The 20150-nt window shown below is 53.3% G+C and overlaps 1 protein-coding gene across 6 annotated transcripts in view; it reads left to right on the forward strand.

The window, feature by feature from the left end:
• CASZ1 (castor zinc finger 1) overlaps positions 1–20150 on the forward strand; it is a 148788-nt gene that overhangs the window by 13451 nt on the left and 115187 nt on the right. For all 6 annotated transcript variants that reach the window (XM_067017601.1, XM_067017627.1, XM_067017611.1 and 3 more), the window contains exon 2: positions 19977–20131. The gene's annotated coding sequence lies outside the window, so the exon portion shown is untranslated. The remainder of the gene's footprint in view (positions 1–19976; positions 20132–20150) is intronic.

The raw sequence follows: 20150 nt of genomic DNA on the forward strand, positions 1-20150 counted from the left end.
CCCAGCTGTACATTTCACTCTGGGTTCCTGAATGAAGCGATGTGCTGTGCTCAGCACGATTGGAGACTGTCTGCCCCTGGTGGCCCACCCGGCCCCCACCCTGCTGGGCTCCACCAGCTTCCATGGGCCTGCTGCTGGCAGCTGGGAGGCTGGTGGCCCATGCTTCAGGGACCTCGTCTGGTGCCCTCCCCACGGCCAGCCTCCCAGCAGAGACGTGTTTTAATTTGAAAAGAAAAGGTGCACCATTTGGAGTTGGTGTCATCCCTGGTTTGCAAGGGAAGCTTGCGATTTCGAGGGTTTGTGTGTGTGCCGTGGGCCCTGCCCCCCCATAATTTCCGTCTCCACCACGTCCACACCAGTACATCAGCCGACAGATATTTATTTCTACCCGGCTCTTGCCAATGGTCCCATGTCCCTAGACCCCCCCAACCCCCTGCCACTTAAACGTTACCAAGAGAGCCAGGGAGGGAAATACTGCCACCTCGCAGATGCTCCTCCAGTCACCCCATATTTGTCAAATGGCATCTCTTTGGCCTGACTGTCCTCTCTCGGTGGCGGTATGGCATCTCTCCTCTTCCTGAGCGGCAAGAGGCAAGGAGAAGCGCTCATTCTGGCAGAATTCCAGCCTTCTCTTTGGGGTGCATGTATCCCCCCCATGGCTGGGCATGCCTCCCAGGAGCCCCCTTCTGGAAAAGGCCTGGTGGAGTGTCGTTACGTTAGCAGCTGTGCTGGGAGAGGCCCCCACGCGGAGGCACCAGAGAACAACAGTGGTCAGGTGTACAGGTTCAGACCCCTAGTCCCTCATCTATTAGTGCTGTGACTTTGGGCGCCTCCCTAAAGGCTAGTGCCTATAGTATATGGTGTCGCTACAAGGATTAAATGAAATAATGCTGGTGAGGCACTTGACACAAGGCCTGGCACATGGTAACAAAGGGGAGCTATTATTGCTATTATTACTATTACTGTTACTACTCCATCCTCCCCATCTGTCATCAGGAAGGCAGGAAGGGGGAGGGCTCCAGGACACCCTAGGCCAGGCTGGAGCCCCCCCCCCCCCCCCCCCCCCCGCCGTGGCTGTGGCCCCTGGAATTTTGCTGAAGCATACTTGCCAAACCAGCAAAGCAAACGTGTTGGTCCAGTATGGAGCCCTGGAGGGAGCAGGGAGGAGGCTTGCCATGCCCAGGGCTGGACTCTTGGATCTGCAAGGTGGCAGCCCCTGGGCTGGCCTGGCCTGCCTGGCCCAGGGATGAACCGGGAGCGTGGCCCCTGCTCTCCCCCAGGTGCAGGTGGCCTTTGTAGCCTGGCACCTGTTCCTGGAGGGCAGCTGCCAGCAAAGGTGCAAACCCGGGGACCACCCTCTGTGTCCTCTGGGTCCTTGCACGAGGCCTGTTTGCTCCTGGAGGGACTCGCCTGGGCTGGTCCTGGGGGAGGGGGTCAGGCTCGTCCTCTCATCCCAGAGCCCCCTTCCTCGCCCTCCAGGTGAGTCACAGGAGAGCCAGGGCCGGCATCCACAGATCTGTGTGCTGGGACCTTGCTGGGGGGTGGGGCAAGGGAAGACACATGAAAGGATGAAGGATGTGGAGGGAGTCGGGCAGGAGGTAAAGCGTCCTGCTTTTGTCTCCAAGGGTCGGCAAGCAAGCTGAGTTGGTTTTACATTTTCATTTTATTAAAAGAGGAAGGAAATAGACATTTACGGAGCACCAGCTATGTGTCAGATGCTGTGCTGTGACTTTCCGTGGGATTGAAGGACACAGGCAGCTAGTGGTCCGATTCCCATTGTCCCAATCAGGAAATAAGGCTCAGAGAGGTTAAGTAATTTACCTGAGCCGATCGGAGTTTGAATGCAGGGTGATATGACTCTGACACGCATGCTTTTCTCCTTACACTGGGAAAATACAACCAATATTTTAAACGGCTTTTGAAAATTCATAAAAGGAAAAAAATTCACCCAGAATTGAACTATGGTAACACCACTTCGTTTAGTATTTAGTTTTCCTTCCTGTGTTTTTTTCCTTTGGTGACTGTATGTGTGTGTGTGTGTGTGTGTGTGTGTGTGTGTGTGAGATGTATGTAATATACATTTTACATAATTATAATCATAAGAGAATATCATTTGGGTTGAGACCCAGGATGAGATGGGAGGGCCTCCTGAGCTGGGGCCGCTGGAGAGTGATTGATTCTCGGCAAAATGGAAACCTGGTTTTGGCCCGGAGCCATCTTTTCGGTAATGAGGTTCCTGAAGTTGCACTGGAGAAAGCAAACTGGGTGAATGGCGTGGTGAAAAAGACCCCTGTATTCCCTCCTGGGTTGGTTTTGCTCAGTTAAGTGGTAGAATTTTCCTTTTAACTCACTTCCTTCTTGCTTTTGACAAATGGGAATATTTGTACCATTTTCCCGAATGACCTCCTCTCCTTGGGGTAATGAGAAAATGAAAGTCTCTGCTAAGTGCTTTGAGATATTCAGATATAAAAATGGAGAGCTGAGTGTTGTCATGGGCCTTTTGCTGCCAGGGCGCTTTATAATAAAGAGAAAGAGCAGTTTGGGGAGGGGGTGAAGGTCAGCTTGGGGGTGAAGGCCGTGGCTAGAAGCAGCATCTCTCTGGGCCCGGGGGCCCGGGCGTTCGGGGCCCCGCACAGGATGGGCAGGGTTTCAGTGGAGCTCCCTCCACCTTCCTCCAGGTACACACTCCCAGTCCAGGCCCCCACGGTCAAGGTGATCCGGATCACTCAGGCAAAGCCCCCACCTTGGTTCGAATCATGTGGATAAATGATCCAGTTCAAGGAGAGGTCTGATCCCCGGCCCCCTTCTCCCCATCTCGCCTCATAGCGTCAGCCCAAGAATAACACAGCAGAAGAAATACTGTCACCTATGCAAGTAATGATCCTGCAGGTGATTTCGAAACATGGAAAAATGTTTATTACATGAGTGAAAAGACAAAACAACATACTGAAGGCCAAGTATTGTGAACGCCACGATAGAAAGTATATAAAAATCGCAAATGCGTGTGGACAAAGCTTGCAAGGTAATCCTCCGAAATGAAGATGATAGAGTGAGGGTGTCAGGACGACGGTGATTTGGTTTTTATTTCACAACATTTTCTTTCAATTCCCCCCATGATTTAAAAACCAACAAAGCCAATGTGTTGGCCCAGTAGGGGGCCCAGTAGGGAGCCCTGGGGAGGGGGAGGGGGCGGGGACAGCGCCAGGCAAGAGGGCGCCTGCACCCACGGCTGTGCCAGCCACAGAAACCTATGAGATCTCCAGAAGCCGAGGCGTATCGGTGACTCAGACCTTCGTGTTATGCTGTTCAACAATAGCTTTTGTCCTTTGCCCAAAACCCTAGGCCAGTGTATTAAAAAAAAAAAATTATAAAATTATGAGATAGTTTGTACTTTCCTTACCAGCCTGTGCCAGCTTCGGGTGCTTTATTTATTCAAGGTGGGGAGGCAGGGAAGGCGGGGTGGGGTGGGGGGCAGACAAAAAGGAAAAGAAAAACAAGGTAGAACTCGGACAAGGCCCAAGAAACGTTTGAGCCTCAGCAACAAACTTTCTTTTGTTTCCCCAGTGGGGAGAAAAAAATAAGGAGGAAAAAAATGCAGAGGACCAGTTTGAACCGAATAAAACGCCTCACGTTTTGTGCGTGGGGTTGCCTCTTGCAGGGGGTTTTGCCTTTTGTTTGTGGAACATGAAAGCTGCTTCGTGACACTCATCTCTGGGCTAGAACTTGATGGGGGTGGGAATGGAGGGACCCAGGCAGAAAGGGCCGGAGCAAGGATGGCCAGGTTGGGCTCTGGCGAACATGAACATTTCACTTGGCTCTTCTAGCCAGTACCGCCCAACTGCCAACAGCCTTTGCCCTCACTTCCGGTTGGGTTTAAAGAAGGTTCCGACCTCCTGGTGTCCCAGAAGCAACCCTGTGCTAGTGTTCAGCATTTCATGTGAATCAGGGGTGAGGACAACTTTGCCTTGTACCAGTTTGGACCAGAATGTTCCTCCCAGTGTCCATTGCAAGACATTTGAAGAAGAAGATTTAGGAAGGAAGACCTTGGGAGGAGAGAGTTGGGAATGGGGGTGTGTGTGTGTAGTTGTGTGTGTGTGAATGATTGTGTGTGTGGTTGCATGTGTTGTACATGTGTAAAATAGTGTGTGAGTGATTGTATATGGTTGTGTGAGTGATTTGTGCAAACGGTTGCGTGAAATTGTATGAACGTGTGTAACGTGTATGTGAGATTGATTGTGTGTGTGATTGTGTGTGAGAGAGATTGAATGATTGTGTAAGTAATTATATGTGCGGTTGTGTGATTGTGATATGGTTGTGGGTGATTGTGGTCGTGTATACATGTGTCCCCTTTAGTCTTAATCACTTTTTCCCCCAGTAGTAATAGCCAGGCCAAGTAAAATGTATGGGGGCTTACGTCTATTTTTTCCCATATTACCTTTTCCCCATTCCCCGAACCAGTTCTCCTAGTGAACCTGTCAGGCAGCCCAGACCCTGGGCTGATTGGCAATTCCTTCTTCAGAATTAGTTCAAAGGATTTTGTCGGAGTAATCCAGGGTCTTTGGCAACAGGGTGACCGGTCAGAGAAGGAGGCTTGTGGGTTAAAGGCAGAGGAGTGACAGCGGTCTGAGGTGGCCTGGCCTGGAACTCAGATGCCCCAGTCTGAGACGCTGATGAGGATCCCAGCGCTGTCGGCCTCATTCCAGGGCTCCCATCTGCCCTTGCTGAGGCCATCTTGGAAGCAGATTTGCTGTCAACCCTCTGAGGCTACGTGGGCCTTAATGTGACTTCCTGACCTCTCAGTCACTGTGACCATTCCCGAGAAGGCAGCACAGGGATGATTGTGCTTGTTTTACAGGAGAAGAAACTGAGGCCCAGAGAGGGGAGGTAGCTTGTCTAAGATCACACAGCTAGTCAGTGACAGATTTGGAACCAGGACTGAGTCTTTGTGCCACTTGGAAACATGGTCATCTCTCCCGATGGCTCAGGGCAAGGCTGACCAGTCCCCAAGGACAAGGAATCCTACTTGCGTCCACTTACAGGAAACAAAGGGACCCTCCTGGTGGGTCAGACGCTCTGTGGCTGTGGTTGGGTGACTGGGCTTCTGGTTTCAGGGACTGTCTCTGCTGAGGAACGTGTGCCGGACGGTGAGACAGGATGAGGGGGGGGGTTCTAGCCCCACCTCTGTCACCCACAAGCAGCCACTTCCCAAGACCTCAGCTTTGCTGTCTATGCATCAAGTAAGAGCCTGGACCCAGTGGTTCCTCGTCCCTTCCTACTTTTGGACGGCGGAGCTTCCTGCCACAATCCAGAGTCCCCAGCTGCGCCATGCAGCAAACCGTCTCCCACAACCTGTCCAACCAGAGATGCCAGTTTTCCCAGGGCTCCCGTGAGCTAGCTGCCTGCCCCTTTCTTGTGCCGGGGACAGCCTTTACAGGCCCAGCAAGCCAGCCCCTGGCCCATGCCCTGTGCACCTGCTTACCGGTAACTGCATGTCTGAATGGGGCTCGTGTCAGAGCCCTTTGGTTTGAGTACTCGGAGGCTGAGACGTGAGAAAATTAAGAGCAGGGGAGAGAAGTGGTACCCTGTGACAAGAGGCAGCTGTGGTGAAAGGGGCAGGCGCCATGCCCGGGGTGAGCACCATCTGGGCAGGAGGCCTGGCTTCCAGCTGTGGTGGCTCCGGTAGGGCAGAGCCTGGGAGGGATGATTTTGAAGCCACTACTATGGAGATTAAGGGGATGAGAATGTAAATCTCAAGTAAAAAGGTAATTGAATGTAATAGCAAACACTGCTCGCTCTATGTTAATTTTAGCTCTTCCCCTGGATACAAGGCGCTGTATTAGTGTTTTATTACCATTTTGTTTGCACTAATAAAATAGTAAAATTTATTTCAAGGAAGTTGAAGGATGGTTTTACAATGCAAATTTGAAGAAATTGGACTTTTCATTTATGCCTCTGCTATTTTATACCCTGACGGGTGTAAATTAGCTACAGGGACCGAGCAGACCCCACTGATGGTGACTTGGGAGGCGGGGGCCCCGGCAGAGGTTCCAGACTAGCTTAGGGCGTAAAGCAGGATGCCCCACCGAGAGGCTGGGGGGACATGGGGGGTATGATTGGGTGGGACGGGGTGGTGGGTGAGGGTGTGTCAGGCATGAATGACAATGGTTGTCAGCAAACACGTCACACACTGACCCTGCAGGGAGACACACGTGGCTTCCGACCTCAGGGCTGTGTCTTTCCTCTCTGCCCTTTAGCCTCCTTCCTGTCTTGACATTGAGCCCCAGTTAACCTGGTGAACCCCCCAGGGGAACTGAGCAACTTCTTTCCTCTGCTACTCAAAAGGAGGGGTAGACCAGGTGTCCAGTCCACACAGCACCCTTTAAAAAGGGGCTGCAGGTTTAGGGGAGCCATGGGAATGTGAAAGAAAGACACTGAGCCTAAAAAGAGCCAGGGAAAAGGACCCAGGCCAGACATCAGTCTGGCAGAGTCCCCGGCACAATTCCCTTCTCCATTCTTCTTTCTGACTCGGGCATACTTGAGAAACCAGACGAAGGATGTTTGCAATAAACCAGCATTTCTTAAGGTTGGACCAAATGGTAGTGTCCATGCACAAAAAAGTCTAGAGGACTGAATTTTTTTTAAAAAAAAACAAGTTGTCTGAATTTTAGGGAACTGGATAATAGCACAGGAAGGTGGAGAAGGGAAGGAAAGGGATGATGAGAGAGTTTCATTTTGAGTTTTGGGTAGAGAATTCAGGTTGGTTCTTGTTTTATCCAAACCGGTTTGTTTATCTCTGAAAAATTATCAGCAGCAATGGCCCAAAGCGCTGCATTGGGGGACCAGCTTCCAAAAGGTAGGGATCCGAACAAGTGTTCTAATGTCTGGCGAGGTCTGTTGCTTGTATTGCCCTGGGTTCTCTGGCTGTCTGCCTGGTGCAGGGGAAACGGTGAGCCAGTGACGCTGGTTTCCAGCCCCAGCCCTAGGTCTTGTGGGGTTTTTCTCTATGTGTTTTCGCTCCCTGTTCAAGAGTGATGCGTGTGTGTGTGTTTGTGTGCGCACGCGCGTGTGTGTTTAATGCAAAGATTCAAACTGTTGATACCGGCAAAGGCAGAGTTGAAAAACTGGAGCAGAAATGGTGGCGGAAGACACTTGAGGCTTCCCTTGACTGCAGGCGGTGTGAGCTCTGGGTGTTAGCATTTTGCTCTTGGACTGCGGGGAACTTGGCACTGGGGCAGGGGAGGGTGGGCACAGGCTCCCAGCCTCTGCTGGTGGCTCCTCGAGGGCCTGCAGGCTCGCATTTGGAGCAGAGGGGTCTGCATTGACTTGGGTGGTGGGAGATGTCTGAGGGTCAGGTCGGCCTCCAGCAGCAGGGCCAGCTTTCCATGTGATTGTATTTGGAGTAGGAAAGTTCTCCATCTGGGGCTCTTGGATCAAGGGGCTATGGATGGGATTTCTTGGGATCGTGGGGTTTAGAGGATGTGTAGAATTCAAGGGACTCCGAGCCCAGACCCATAACAGGCCAGGAACCTCTTCCTTCCCACTGCTGGGAACACGGGAGGCCCTGTGGTTCTGAAGGGGCAGAGAGGGAGGACCAGTGCTGGTGGAGATGGCCAGGACAGCTTTGAGAGTGTTGCTGAAAGAAACCAGAGATGAAAACATTTAAAATTGGTGCGTCTTTTAGTTTTGGAAATGGTTCCCGATTCTCTGAGAGCAGGGAGAGTGCATCAGGCAGGGGGGGTTATACCTCGGGTGGATTTCAATTCAAAACTGTAATTACGGGCTTCCCTGGTGGCGCAGTGGTTGAGAGTCCGCCCGCCGATGCAAGTGACATGGGTTCGTGCCCCGGTCCGGGAGGATCCCACATGACATGGGTTCATGCCCCGGTCTGGGAGGATCCCACATGCCGCGGAGCGGCTGGGCCCGTGAGCCATGGCCGCTGAGCCTGTGCTCCGCAACAGGAGAGACCAGCAGTGAGAGGCCCGCATACAGGAAAAAAAAAAAAAAAAAACCTAATTACATCAAGGAGCAGATGGAAATGGGAAAAGAGGATTAGTGGTGTGGCCTGCTTGGGCCTGGTGGTAGAGGTGGCAGGCTTGACCTCTGTGCTTGGATCACAGCAAAGGGGGTTTGGCCCGGACGACCCCGGGGAACAGCCTGGGTACCTCTTCTCTTCTGGTCTACTCTTCACTCTCCCTGAGCCATCTCTGGAGAGCCGGGTCCCCTCCGAGTAGCTCAGGGCTGCTCCCCACCCTCCCCGCTTCTTCTCAACGCCTGTTGTCACGTGTCGGCTCCAGCCTGGAGTAGAAGGAAGCTCCATTCTGATTGGTGTGACATTCTTTTCGGCATGGGGTCTATGTGTGCCTGTGTTGGGGAGGGGCTGACCCTAAAGATACCAGCAGATTGCTCTCATAGCTGGCCAGTAGACCCTGGAAGCTAGCCCCCCACTTGCTGCTTTGTCCTGTTTGCTTTGGAGGAGCCTGTGGCCTGGGTTTCTCCTTTAGGTGGGAGAAAAGGCTGCCAGAACTCTTAGGTCTTTGGCCCGCAAGCCTCTGACTCTGCCTCTCATCCCGCCGGGCCCCCTGGGGTGTGACGGTGGCATCCCCCGGTATTGTGAACCCCCAGCTCACCTTTCTCTTCCCCCTGCACCCCCCCTGCCTTGCACCTGTCAGCTGTTTCATTGACTGTCTGGCTTGGCTGCCACCCATCCTATCCTCCCAGGCCACCTCCTCCCTCCCCCAACCCCTCAGGCCTGCACTGCCCCCCTTCCTGTCTCTGCCCACGTCTGTCTCTACCTGCCCGTCGCCGGCACACCTGAGAATCCGAGGCTGCCTAACGGAGTGTAGGGGTGCTTCAGGGTGTTTACCAGACAGCGGGATAAGGTATTAAATCCTGTTGCTGTCTTCCCAGGGCCAGGTTCCTCAGATGGTTTTCCAAATTCCTAATCTCAGTGCCCACATCCCTGCCCGGCCCCTGTTTGATGGGAGCCTTCCTTTCCCATTGAAGCTGAACCGAACAGGATCTGTCGTGAGGTTGGGTCTGGGTTCCCACCGGCGCATAATGACATGGAGGTCCAGCCCCTTCCTCCCTGGAGGAAGGAGGTTCTTCCTTCCGCTCCTCCCTCCTTTCTTTGGGAATCTTAGGGAGTAGGAGTCAGGATTCTGCCACCAGGTGTTCTAGAGCCTTCTTGAGTGCCCCGCCTCTCCTACCAGTGTGGTCACGAGGCAGGAGCAGGTAAATGACAGCCCTTCCTGAGCCCAGCATTACAGTTCTTCCTGCTCGAAATAAAAATGGCCAGGGTGGGGTTTTGCCCACCCTGTCACACCCTGACTTGCCCCAGAAGAGAGTCTGCAAAGCAAACCTGTTTCTCCACGGTGTCTCTGCGCTGTTTTGGGAGCGCTAAGAAGGAGGCGTGCTCCTGTCCGGTGCTCTGGGTGGACACCTGTCCTCATTAAGCTGGCCTGGCCTCTGGGGTGACAAGGAGGGCTCAGATGTGCCCCAGTGAACAGCGACATTGAGGCACCCCGTGGTATCCACTTGGGATGATGGACAGAAGCGGCTTCCGGGGGTCTTCTCTTCTCTGGGACATCTGAGGCTTGTCTACCCTTCCTGGGATGGAGCCGGGAACTCTGTCCCCATCCTCAGCCTTCTCCCCCAGAAACTAGACCAAAAGAGGCAAATTAGCCTCCTTCACTGCCCCCTATCCCCTAAGCTGGGAACTTTCTATGAGGGGTAGAGCACCCTTCAGGGGGTGCTTGGGACTGATGGATGTGTCCTTGCTCTGAGCTGCCACGTGACCTGGACAGACCTTTCTAGTTTCGGCTTCTTTTGCTCCGGCTCTGTGTTCCCTCTTCCTTTTCCCTTCCGGTGCCCTCTCTCCTCCTTCCTCCAGGCAACCAGAGGTCTCTTGGGTTTCACAACACCAGGAGCTTCCCTCTCTCTCCAGGTCTCTTCACCTCATTCCTGCTCGGGCTCCAGGTGGCCGGCGACTCCACCCTCTTCCTGTTGCCTTGGCACTCAGCACTGCACTGGGCTTTCTTCTCTCTCCCTTCCTGCGCTTAGGGCACTGACAACAGCAGAGGCATCTCTGGGACCCAGCAGAAAGGGGTTTGGCAGCAGCGAAGCAGGGCTGGGGCCAGAGCAAGGGGCACAGCGGCAGACCTCACGCTGGGTCCTCAGCCAGGACCCTCACTGTCAAGGCTTCTTCCGTGGTCATAGACGCCGGCGCTCCTGTAAGAGTCCTGGGTGCCAGGGTTCCTGATGGTATTTCAGGGTATTCTTTTTCTAATATGTGTTGGGCAAGGACTAAGAAGTGGAGTAGAAAAAAAGGAGGGCAAAGAAAATCTGGAAGATGACCTTTGCCACGAGGATGAGAAGGAGGAGGAAGGGTGGGGGAAGAGGTGAAATTAATTCATTAGAAAAATGTGTTTACTGGCTTTGCTTAGGCGCCTCCATTTTAAAAGTCTACGTTTACAATAAGTCGCTAATTAAAATACAAAATTAAGCACCAGCTATGTTTTTTTTTCCCCCCCGTACACCTTAACTGCATGATTTTTTGTGATGTAATTTCTGGAAACACCCAGTGTACCTCACAGGGCTGATTGTTTGATAAACTAGAAGCACCTGAAACCAACCCCCCAAAATAAATATATAAATCCAGGGGGAACTTAAGGTAGATTGGAAATGACAGAGAACTGCAGACAGCACGGAACCAAAAATCCATAATAATAATAATAATAAAAACCTTCTAAGTAAGGACATTTATCCTGCCTACCCCGAAACCAGAACAATCTGTGCATCTCAGGGAAAATAAAAAGACCAGATCAAGTGGCGTAATCGCTCCCTGTCCCCCACCCTCCAGGTTAGTGCTATGGAAAAAAAGCAAAAACAACTCAGAATCCTCCCTGATTCCATTTCTGGCTGGGCTCGGTACTTGCTGGCCCTTTTTCTTTCATCACTGACTTTTCAAGGGGAATTTTTTTTTTTTTTATAAATTTATTTATTTATTATTTTTGGCCGCGTTGGGTGTTTGTTGCTGCACACAGGCTTTCTCTGGTTGCGGCGAGCGGGGGCTACTCTTCGTTGCGGTGCGTGGGCTTCTCATCGTGGTGGCTTCTCTTGTTGAGGACCACGGGCTCTAGGTGCGCAGGCTTCAGTCGTTGTGGTGCCGCGGGCTCAGTAGTTGTGGCTCACAGGCTTAGTTGCTCCGCAGCATGTGGGATCTTCCCAGACCAGGGCTCGAACTCGTGTTCCCTGCATTGGCAGGCGGATTCTTAACCACTGCGCCACCAGGGAAGTCCCAAGGGGAATTTCTTCATCCCCCTTGTTCTGAACCAAGATGCAGTCCCAAGAGTGGGTGAATGGGGGCTATGACTGTCCCCCCTTGGGAAAAACAAGCCTCTCCATGCCCACAGAGGGCAGACAGCATGTCCCAGCCTTGGTTGCTGGCCGAGTTCCTGGCTGTTCTAGAAGGTAGTGGGAAAGGGTGGTCCATGGTAAGAATGGTGTGTGTTGCCTTTTGCAGACAGCCCCATGGCCTGCTGCCTTCTTTAAGATGCAGACTTGGGTGATGATTGCAAAACTGCTGAGAAACCTGTCAGGAACTGACTCCAGGGTGGGGCTGGGAGGAAACTGGATCCCACTGGCAGCCTGGCTGCTGGAGGATCCTAGGCCCAGCATTGTCTGTGGGCCTGGGTATCTGGGCAATAGGAGGGTCAGGGACAGAGGGGACCTGTGACCACACTGCCTTTTCCTTTCTCTGATCAAAAGCTGGAGGCCCAGCTGGCCAGGGGCCCCAGTAATCTCTTCATAAACTTCCCTCCTGGGGAAAAAGGATTTGCCTCTTTTTAAGGTCTTTTTTAAAAAGACATGTTTTTCCTGATTGTAAGTCATGCTCATGGCTCCTTGGAAAATACCAAAAAAGGTGAAGAAAATAATTTTTAAACATGTAGTGTAGTTAAAAGTACAGGTTAGGTGAACAGAGTGATCTGGGTTTGAGCCCCAGCTTTGCCCCCCCAGCGCTGTGACACTGGGTAAGTTACTTAACATTGCTCAACCTCAGTTTCCTCATCTATAAAGTGGGGATAACGATCGTATGTGTCTTGAAGGGTGGTGAGGATTCAGGGTGATGATCCGTATGAAATATTGAGCACTGAGCCTGACACACAGCATACTTGAACATTAACTATTTCTGTTATTGTAGTTAATAACGATTGTTCTACTGCCTTGGATAATAGGCTTTTAAATTTTTTATTAAGAATTTTTTTTTACATCGATGAAAATTCTCTCTCTAAACCTGTGCTGTCCAATACAGTAGCCTCTAGGCACATGTGGCCATTTAAACTTAAACTAAAATTAAATAAAATTAAAAATTCAGCTCCACAGTCACACCTGCCGCATTTCGAGTGCTCCATAGCCACACACGGCCAGTGGCTACCGTAGTGGATAGCGTCGAAAGTTCTATTGGACAGCATTCTAAACGATAGAGTCATATGAGTTCTATCTCCCCAGTTCCTGCTTTCTGTACCTGTCTGTTAATGGCTGCATAGTGGTCCACGATATGGCTGAGTCACACTTCTTATTGGTTTCAGTCTTTGTTCCTGGGATGTTGGAGCATCCTCTGGGTTCTGATTGGGCCCTCGGGGTCACCCTTCCCAGCTCTGGTGATGTGCCACTCTCTGATTGGTGCCAGGCAGCAAGGCATTCTGGGAGGAGCAGGGCCTCACCTGCTGATTGGCTCCCAGTGGTGGTGCCAGGGCAAGGGGCGGGGCTCTGTTTCCCGCCAGTGGGCCCTGTCAGAGCAGGAGGGGGCTGCCCCCCTCAGCCCCCCGTGTGTCCCCTCAGGCTGGCTCATCCACACCTTTCACCTCACAGGGCAGAGACCAGGGAGAGGAGGGAAGTCCTCGAGGTAGTAATAATGAGCAATCGTGATCCGCCTCCACTGACCCGAGGGTCCCAGGTGTTCCTAGGAGCACCCCCGGGGAACCCCCCCAGGGGCGGGTGGGCTTTCTTGGTGGGGAGCAAATGCCATGGTCGGGGCTGGCCTGCTCCCTGAGGCCTGCGCAGACCTCCAGGTCCTGGTGAGGGTCTTCAGGCTTCTGGAAGGGCCCTGACTGAAGAGGGTTGTGAGATTCCAGGGTGGGAGTGCCAGTGTCCCAGGTGGGGGGCAGCTCCAGAAAGACCCTGGAATGGTGGGTGACCATCCTGTGACTGGAGTTCGTGGCGTGAGCGTCGGGGTGCCAGGGTGACAGCGGGATGGTGGCCCAAGCCTCTCCTCCAGCTGGGTGGTCCACACCCTCCTGGGTGGCCAAGGGCAGAGCTCTGGGTGAGGGGCTGTGGGCAGGGCCGGCTGGATAAGAAATCCCCGGGGCAGTGGGCAAGACAGATAGGGAGAGCCGAAACCGGACCTGCTGATGTGGCCCTTTCTGCTTGCAGCGGATCATAAAATATGGCTCGGATTTTCATTACGGGCTCTATCGATTATCTTCTGGGACGGATGAATTATAGAGAACATTAAATTTTTTTAAAAAAAGCAAGGGAGAGAGGAAATATCTGAATGAGTTTGGGTTGTCGATGGCATAAAGGGCTGAGCCACCAAGCCTGTGTGGCCTCTGTCTCCGAGCAGGGTGAGAACCAGACATCTCAGCGTGGACAGCCTCTGACGGCAGCTCTCAGCCTCCCAGGCCTCTTGGGCCTCCGTGGGCCCGGCCTTGCAACAGGGGAGGCCTAGGCTCTCCTCGCCTGTGCCCTATCCCCTCCAGGAATCTGCCTACGTTCTTAAAAGGCAGACGCTTGGGTTGTTCACAGGATTGTGACCCAGAAATAGGACCTTTTCCAGGCTTGGGGCCTTCAGTGATGGGAGGTGGGCCCCAAACTCTGCTGCTTCCCCTGAAGGGCCTCCTGATTCTAGAGAGCATCTTTTGTCTCCTGGGGTCAGGACTGGGACAGGACCTCCCGAGGAATGTGGATACCTGAGCCTGTTGGCCATCTCAGCTTTCCCCTACTTCATGTTCCTTCCATCGGCAGTCACTGGCTTGGAGGATTTTCGTTTTCCTTTGTAAGCTTGGGAAAAACGCATCTGGGTTGCGCTGCTGTGCATCTAAGTCCAGTCTGGAGAGAGAAGCTCCTGGAAGCTCATCATCCCCCCGTTGCTTCCTCCCCACCCGCTTCCCTCTCCCTCTCCTTGCCAAGCAGCGTGTTGCGCAGGTATCAGACAGGCCTGGGTTCAGATCACTTCCCAGTGTGTGTGACCTTGGGTGGGTCACATCCCTCTCTGAGTCTTAGTTCCTCAACTGTCCAATTGGGATAATAAACTGTCTCATTAGATTCTTGTGATGATTACATGCATTAATGTATTAAGGTCCTTGGTACATAGTACTTAATACATGTGAACTATTATTATTTTCCTCCTCTACAGGGGCAGAGGCTGGAAACCTTTCCCCCGTTCTCCTCATTTAGCCCTTTTGATGGATTTTATTTATTAAGTACTTACAGCACGTACTATGTGCCAGTTACTTTTCTCAGCATGCTACACATCATACGTTATTTTATCCTCATAACCGTATGTAGGAGGGACTATTATTATCTCCATTTTATTGGTGGGGAGACCGAGGCACAGAGAGGTTAAAGTGGTCTGCCCAGGGTCACACAGCTTGCAAATGGCAGCTCATACCTGGCAGCCTGGCCCCCAAGCTTGTACACTAAACCACTAAGCCACTGCTGTCCCAGTGATCTGGTGGGGTGGCACGTGTGTGCACACTTGAGTTCCAGCAGCCTGCCCTGGTGGTGGTGTCTGGCTGACCCCACTTCCTGACCCTCTGCACTAGACGTGGCTCCCTCAGCTCCTCAGTGACCCCAGCAGTTCGGGGGGCCCTGTTCTGGGTGGAGCTTACGACCCCACGCCCACACTGCCCCCCTCCCCCTGGCTTTACCTAGGCTACTGTGAAAAGGTGGTGGTTTCCATGGATATCTGTCTCCCTCTGGTGACACACCCTTTTTTGTATAACTCTGTTCCCTAGAGTTGATTGTTTTTGGCACACAGCTCTGTAAACTCATCCAACAATTAAAAAGGGGGAGGGGTGGGGCAAAAAGGAGACAGACAGTAACTGTGGGGTGAGTGACACACAGGAGGGGCCTCTGGCGTGTGGATTCCCTCTCTGGCCGCTGTCGGCAGCAGGACAGCACCGTAAGTGCAGAAAGCCACATAACCAGCCGGCCCGGAGTTCCGCTGGTGGAGTTCTGAGAATTCACAACTCCACATTTCTTTCCATTTGAGCTGTGTTCCTACCCCATTTATTCCTCCCTCAGGAATCTAAAGGGGCCCATTCTCGGAGCCACCGTAGCCATCTCCAGAGGCCACTTGAAGGCGTGAGATGCCAGCTTGGACCAATTTGAATATTTGCTGCCCTTGCTCTGGTTGTGTATGCGTTTGCCCTGTTTGTGTACCATCAAATACCTGCTGCGTTGGGCGTACCCATCGTAGGCTGTGTGAGATCACAGATGAAAAATGCAGTGAAAAACACTTTCGTGCCACGACACATCATGTAGGATTTTTGTATTAAGATGTGGATTTTTTTATTGGTTTTTTTTTTTTTTTTCCCTTTTTCATACAGCCCTGAAGTTGGGCAACGTGCATGTCTGCGCTTTTGTTTTCACTCCAGGTGGTTTATGAAATCTGCTCATTAGGGCTCTGTCCTCTCCCCACCCAGCCTGATCTGCCACCCCTTTATCCTCTCGGATGTAGATCTTTTCCTGCCACCCCCCCAGTGTCTTCTTGCCTTTGGGGAGATGATGGGTGCCACCCCCCCCCACATTGCACATTCATCCAGTGAAAAGCAGGGGATCTTGTGGCCCTGCTTCTCAGTCCTGCATCTCTGAGGCGGGTGTTCATTGCAGGAGGAGGTACCGCTTTGGGGGAGGTAGCCGAAATCTCTGTGTACCCAACCCCCCCCCCCCCGGGTAAAGCCCCTTAGCTTACCCTTTATCTGGAGAGAAGACATAGAAGTTGTCCCGAGCCCACAGGGCCTCCGGACTTAGAGTGGCCCTCTGCCGACTGGCTGCCTGTCCTTATCCCATCAGGTGACAGCGTTGGGTGGCTCAGCCCCGTCTTTCGCCAGGAGGTCACGCCCACAGCTGGGACCCTGTTTACCAGGTGGATCCAGGGGTTCCTCCTGCTCACCAGGTGCGTCACCGTAGGCCTCACCTCCCTCCAACCTGCCGCCCAGCCGGAAGGAAGCGCCTAAGCCTGGCCTTTGCCTTCCCTCTGCTTGTGATCTCGGAGTGCTTTGGGGTGGCTCTGGGGGATTTGATGGAGACCAGTTTGGAGGTCAGGAGAACTGAGATTCAGGAGGGAGAACAGCATGAGGTGTGGGTGGGTGCTGAGGTCATGGGTGGGGACCAAGAGGAACTTTCAAGTGAGGTGGGCCTTGGAGTCCGTCAGCCCGAGTCCAGGCCTGGGTCCAGCACTTGCGGGTTGTGTGACCTTTGGCAAGTCCCTTCATATCTCTGTGCCTGCCCTCCCTAATCTAGCCACAGGGATCATAATCCTTCCTACTTCGTGTTGTAAAGCTTCAATGAGATCATACAGCGCTCAGCGTGCTGCTTGGAGAACCGAAGGCGTCCAGAAAAAGAATATCATTACTTCTCACATAGGCCTATTGGCAGACGGTGTGCCCTCCACTCCCAGCATGTTCCCTGGCACATAGTAGGTGCTCAGTCAATTCTTACTGGAATCAGCTGGAGAAGGGTCAAGTAACCAGGCGGTCTCCTTGAACCTGAAAGTTATTAATTCATGGTGTTGATGGAGGAGTCGGGAGAGCCCAGGACACAGGTTGGGGCTTAGGGAAACGAAACAGAAGGGAGCATGAAAATAGGTGATGAAGTTTTCTGTCAGAGGAGAGAGATGAAGCTGAGCCAGGCCCATCTGATTCTGACATGAAATCAGGGACTAGTTCAGTTTCACGAGCACTTACGCTGCACACCGTGGGCCAGCTGTTGTGCTAAATGCCGGGGACGCAACGATAATTAAGACCTGGTCTCTGCCCTTGAGGAGTTAAAAATCAATGGTGGAGACAGACCTGTGAACAAATGACTTTAGTCCAGTATGGATTTAAATGCCACAGGGAAGGCTGCGTGAGGAGCAGCGTGGAGGGGCATATGGGCCTGCTTGGGGTAGATTCGGGAAGGTTACCTTGAAGAGACTTGGAAGAAGAGGGTGCTGCTAGTCGAGAGTGTTTCTGGAGCACTCTTAGCGCCTTTCACGTCTCTTGTTGATCCCCCGTGTCGGCTAGGCGGGAGGGAAGAAGGTGTTATCTCCACTGGATGGGCGAGGAGATGGGCCCTGGGGAGAGTACATGGCTTGTCCCAGGGCCTGCAGTGACTTAAGAGACAGAACTGGGACTCAGACCCCTATCTTCGGATTCTTGGCCCAGTGTTACTTCCGTGCCTGCACCTGGTTTCTCACCCCTTCACCCCGGAGCTGCTGGCCAGAGCTCCGGCCTTTGGGCTGTGCACCTACTGACCAGGACTCTTGCTGCTGCCGTGGCCCTGGGGCCTGTGCTGTGGGAGGGCCTGTCGTGGACGGGGCCTGTGCTGTGGGAGGGCCTGTCGTGGACAGGGCCTGTCCACGCAGGCCTGTGGCCTGCGCCCTGGTTTGGTAACTGGGTCAGGCTGCTTGGTTGGGGACAGTCCTGGATTGGGCTGTGCACCTACTGACCAGGACTCTTGCTGCTGCCGTGGCCCTGGGGCCTGTGCTGTGGGAGGGCCTGTCGTGGACAGGGCCTGTCCACGCAGGCCTGTGGCCTGCGCCCTGGTATGGTAACTGGGTCAGGCTGCTTGGTTGGGGACAGTCCTGGAGCAAGGCCGCACCCTGGCAGGGCTGGAGGATAGCAGGAGTTAGGAGGACGGAGGAGGAGGAGGAGGAGGCCTGGCCACACCCTTTATTCAGTTGTCCTTGATGCCAAAGCTGAGAAGGTCCCTCTGCCTTGGGCAGGCCCCTCGTCAGCTGGCGGAGGCCGGACAAGGGCCCCACCAGGGTCTGGAAGACCCTCTTCCCCTGTAACTGGAACCCCCTTCTGAACCAGGACGTAAGGCCCTGGTATCATTCACGTTCACCATTTATGTGTGGTCAGACTCTGGTCTTTCCAGGTCTTTGCCTTTTGTCTGGGGCAACGTGTGTGCCTGGAAGGGGAGGAGAGATAGCCGACTGTGTAAGCAGCTGGCTGTCAGGTAGGGTAGCGGTCATTCTGGTGGGATGTGGGAGTGGAGCACCCCGCCCCCAGCAGAAATGTGTTCTGGGGGTGGGGATCTGTAGGTGATCACCCCTTCCTCCAGTTCAGAGATGTTTGGTCGGTGGGGGAGGCCTGCCCCGGGCTTTGGGGATTCTGGACCAACAGTCAGGGGAGTGTCAGAGCCCAGAGGAATGAGTCTCCCAGTGGCCCTGAAGTTCCCATTAAAGTGTTTTTTCCTCTTTTTTAAAGAAAAAAATATTCCCAAACTGGAAAACAAAGGAAATCCACTTCCCCCAAATCACACGAAACTCACATTAGGGGCCTGGCGGGAATCCATGGAAACCAGGAAACCCGCTGTTAACCCTGTATGGTGCTGAAGGGTGGGGTGGGACCTGGGCTGCTCCAAGCCCTCCCCGACGCTTCTCCCAGGGAGCTGGTCTCGGTGGCACTGCCCAGAGTGGAGGTAGGGTGGAGCTGATGCTGGAAGCTCTAGCCTTCGAAGCACCAACTACCCCTTCTACTCATGGCCCGACCTTGGGAGGCAAGAGGGGAGGGGTTCGTGCACTCCAGGGAGGCCCCAGGGGATCCAGGGGCTGGGCCAAGTGGGAGAACCTGCCAGGCAGCTGCCCATACCGTGCCACACTGTGGAATCAGGGCCGAGCCCACTCGCGGGCTTTGGGAATGCACAGGCCAGGCCCTGTGGGTACTGCAGTGCCCCGGCAGAGGGGCAAGGAAAGGACTGGCGTTTCAGCCGCCACCTTCCCTCATGGCAGCCTTGTAGGCAGGGTGGGTGTGAGAGCAGATGGACAGTGCCCTCGGAGTTTCTGCACCCCACTCACACATCCGTGAGGCTGGGACTCCAGGCCGAGGTTGGTGGCGGTGTGTCTGTGTTTGCACGCACGTGGGCTAATTTTTCTAAAAAGGCTGAAAATATTTACAGGTTTGAAGTTGAAACGCAAACAGGAAAAGCCCTTTAAAAAGTGAGTGTAGTGGATATTCAAAACAGGAATCACCATGGAAACACCACAATATTTGCTTAAATTGACACAAAGGTTGCCGGTAGCAGGGCACCAACTTTCTTTGGCCACATTTTTTTGGCTCAACACCTATCACAGTGGAATCTCACCCTCTTTTCTTTTTTTATGAGATGTAAGGGCACAGCACCAGAGTGGGGAGGGGGAAAGAAAGAGAAGTAGCCAAAATCACCATCCTGGTAGCTGCAGGGACACCTGTTGATTCCATTTTTAGAGACTCCCATAAGGCCATCCGGGGGTCATGGGAGCAGCTGGGAGCTGGTGGAGGGAAAGTCTGGAGGGAGCAGGAGGTCGGGGAGGCCAAGGGTTAGTTTGTTTGCGTGCGTCTGATCTGGTTTCCAGTGTCAGCCTGATTCATCGTCAGGCTGACCTTTCACCTCAGGTGCCAAATCTAGGGTGTGATCACTGTTGTTACCTGGTGTGGCACCTGATTGGCCTATTTTTGTTTCTACCTGTTTGATTCTTTTATTAGGTGCGATGACTGCATAGCAGTTGGCTAATAATTGTGCAAAGGGTGCATTTGTTGTAGAGTCAGGCATGGCACTTACCACGGCAACGCCACCTGCAGATTGGTAGGCAAGGTCCAAGACTCTCTTACCTCGCTGGCCTGTCGCCGGGCAAGGTGTCCGAACCTTACCCTCCATTGTCCTTCTCTCTGAGTAGCTTTGTGGGTCTCAGCTGTAGCCTAATAATCTGTTTTCCCTTCTCCTTTTGGTAGGTAAACAGACCTCTCTGAGTGAAGGCAAAGACCCTCTCCGGCCCACCTGCCTTTCCCGCTGTTACGGCGTCAACCCGTCCTGTAGAAGGGGGTCGTGCAACTCTTGTGGTGTGTGTTGGAATGGACTTCGGACCCCGGCTTCTTGGGATGCAAAGGTAGCTGCTCCCCACTCCC

This window comes from Kogia breviceps, chromosome 1 (assembly GCF_026419965.1).
Source record: "Kogia breviceps isolate mKogBre1 chromosome 1, mKogBre1 haplotype 1, whole genome shotgun sequence".
Lineage (NCBI taxonomy): Eukaryota > Metazoa > Chordata > Mammalia > Artiodactyla > Physeteridae > Kogia > Kogia breviceps.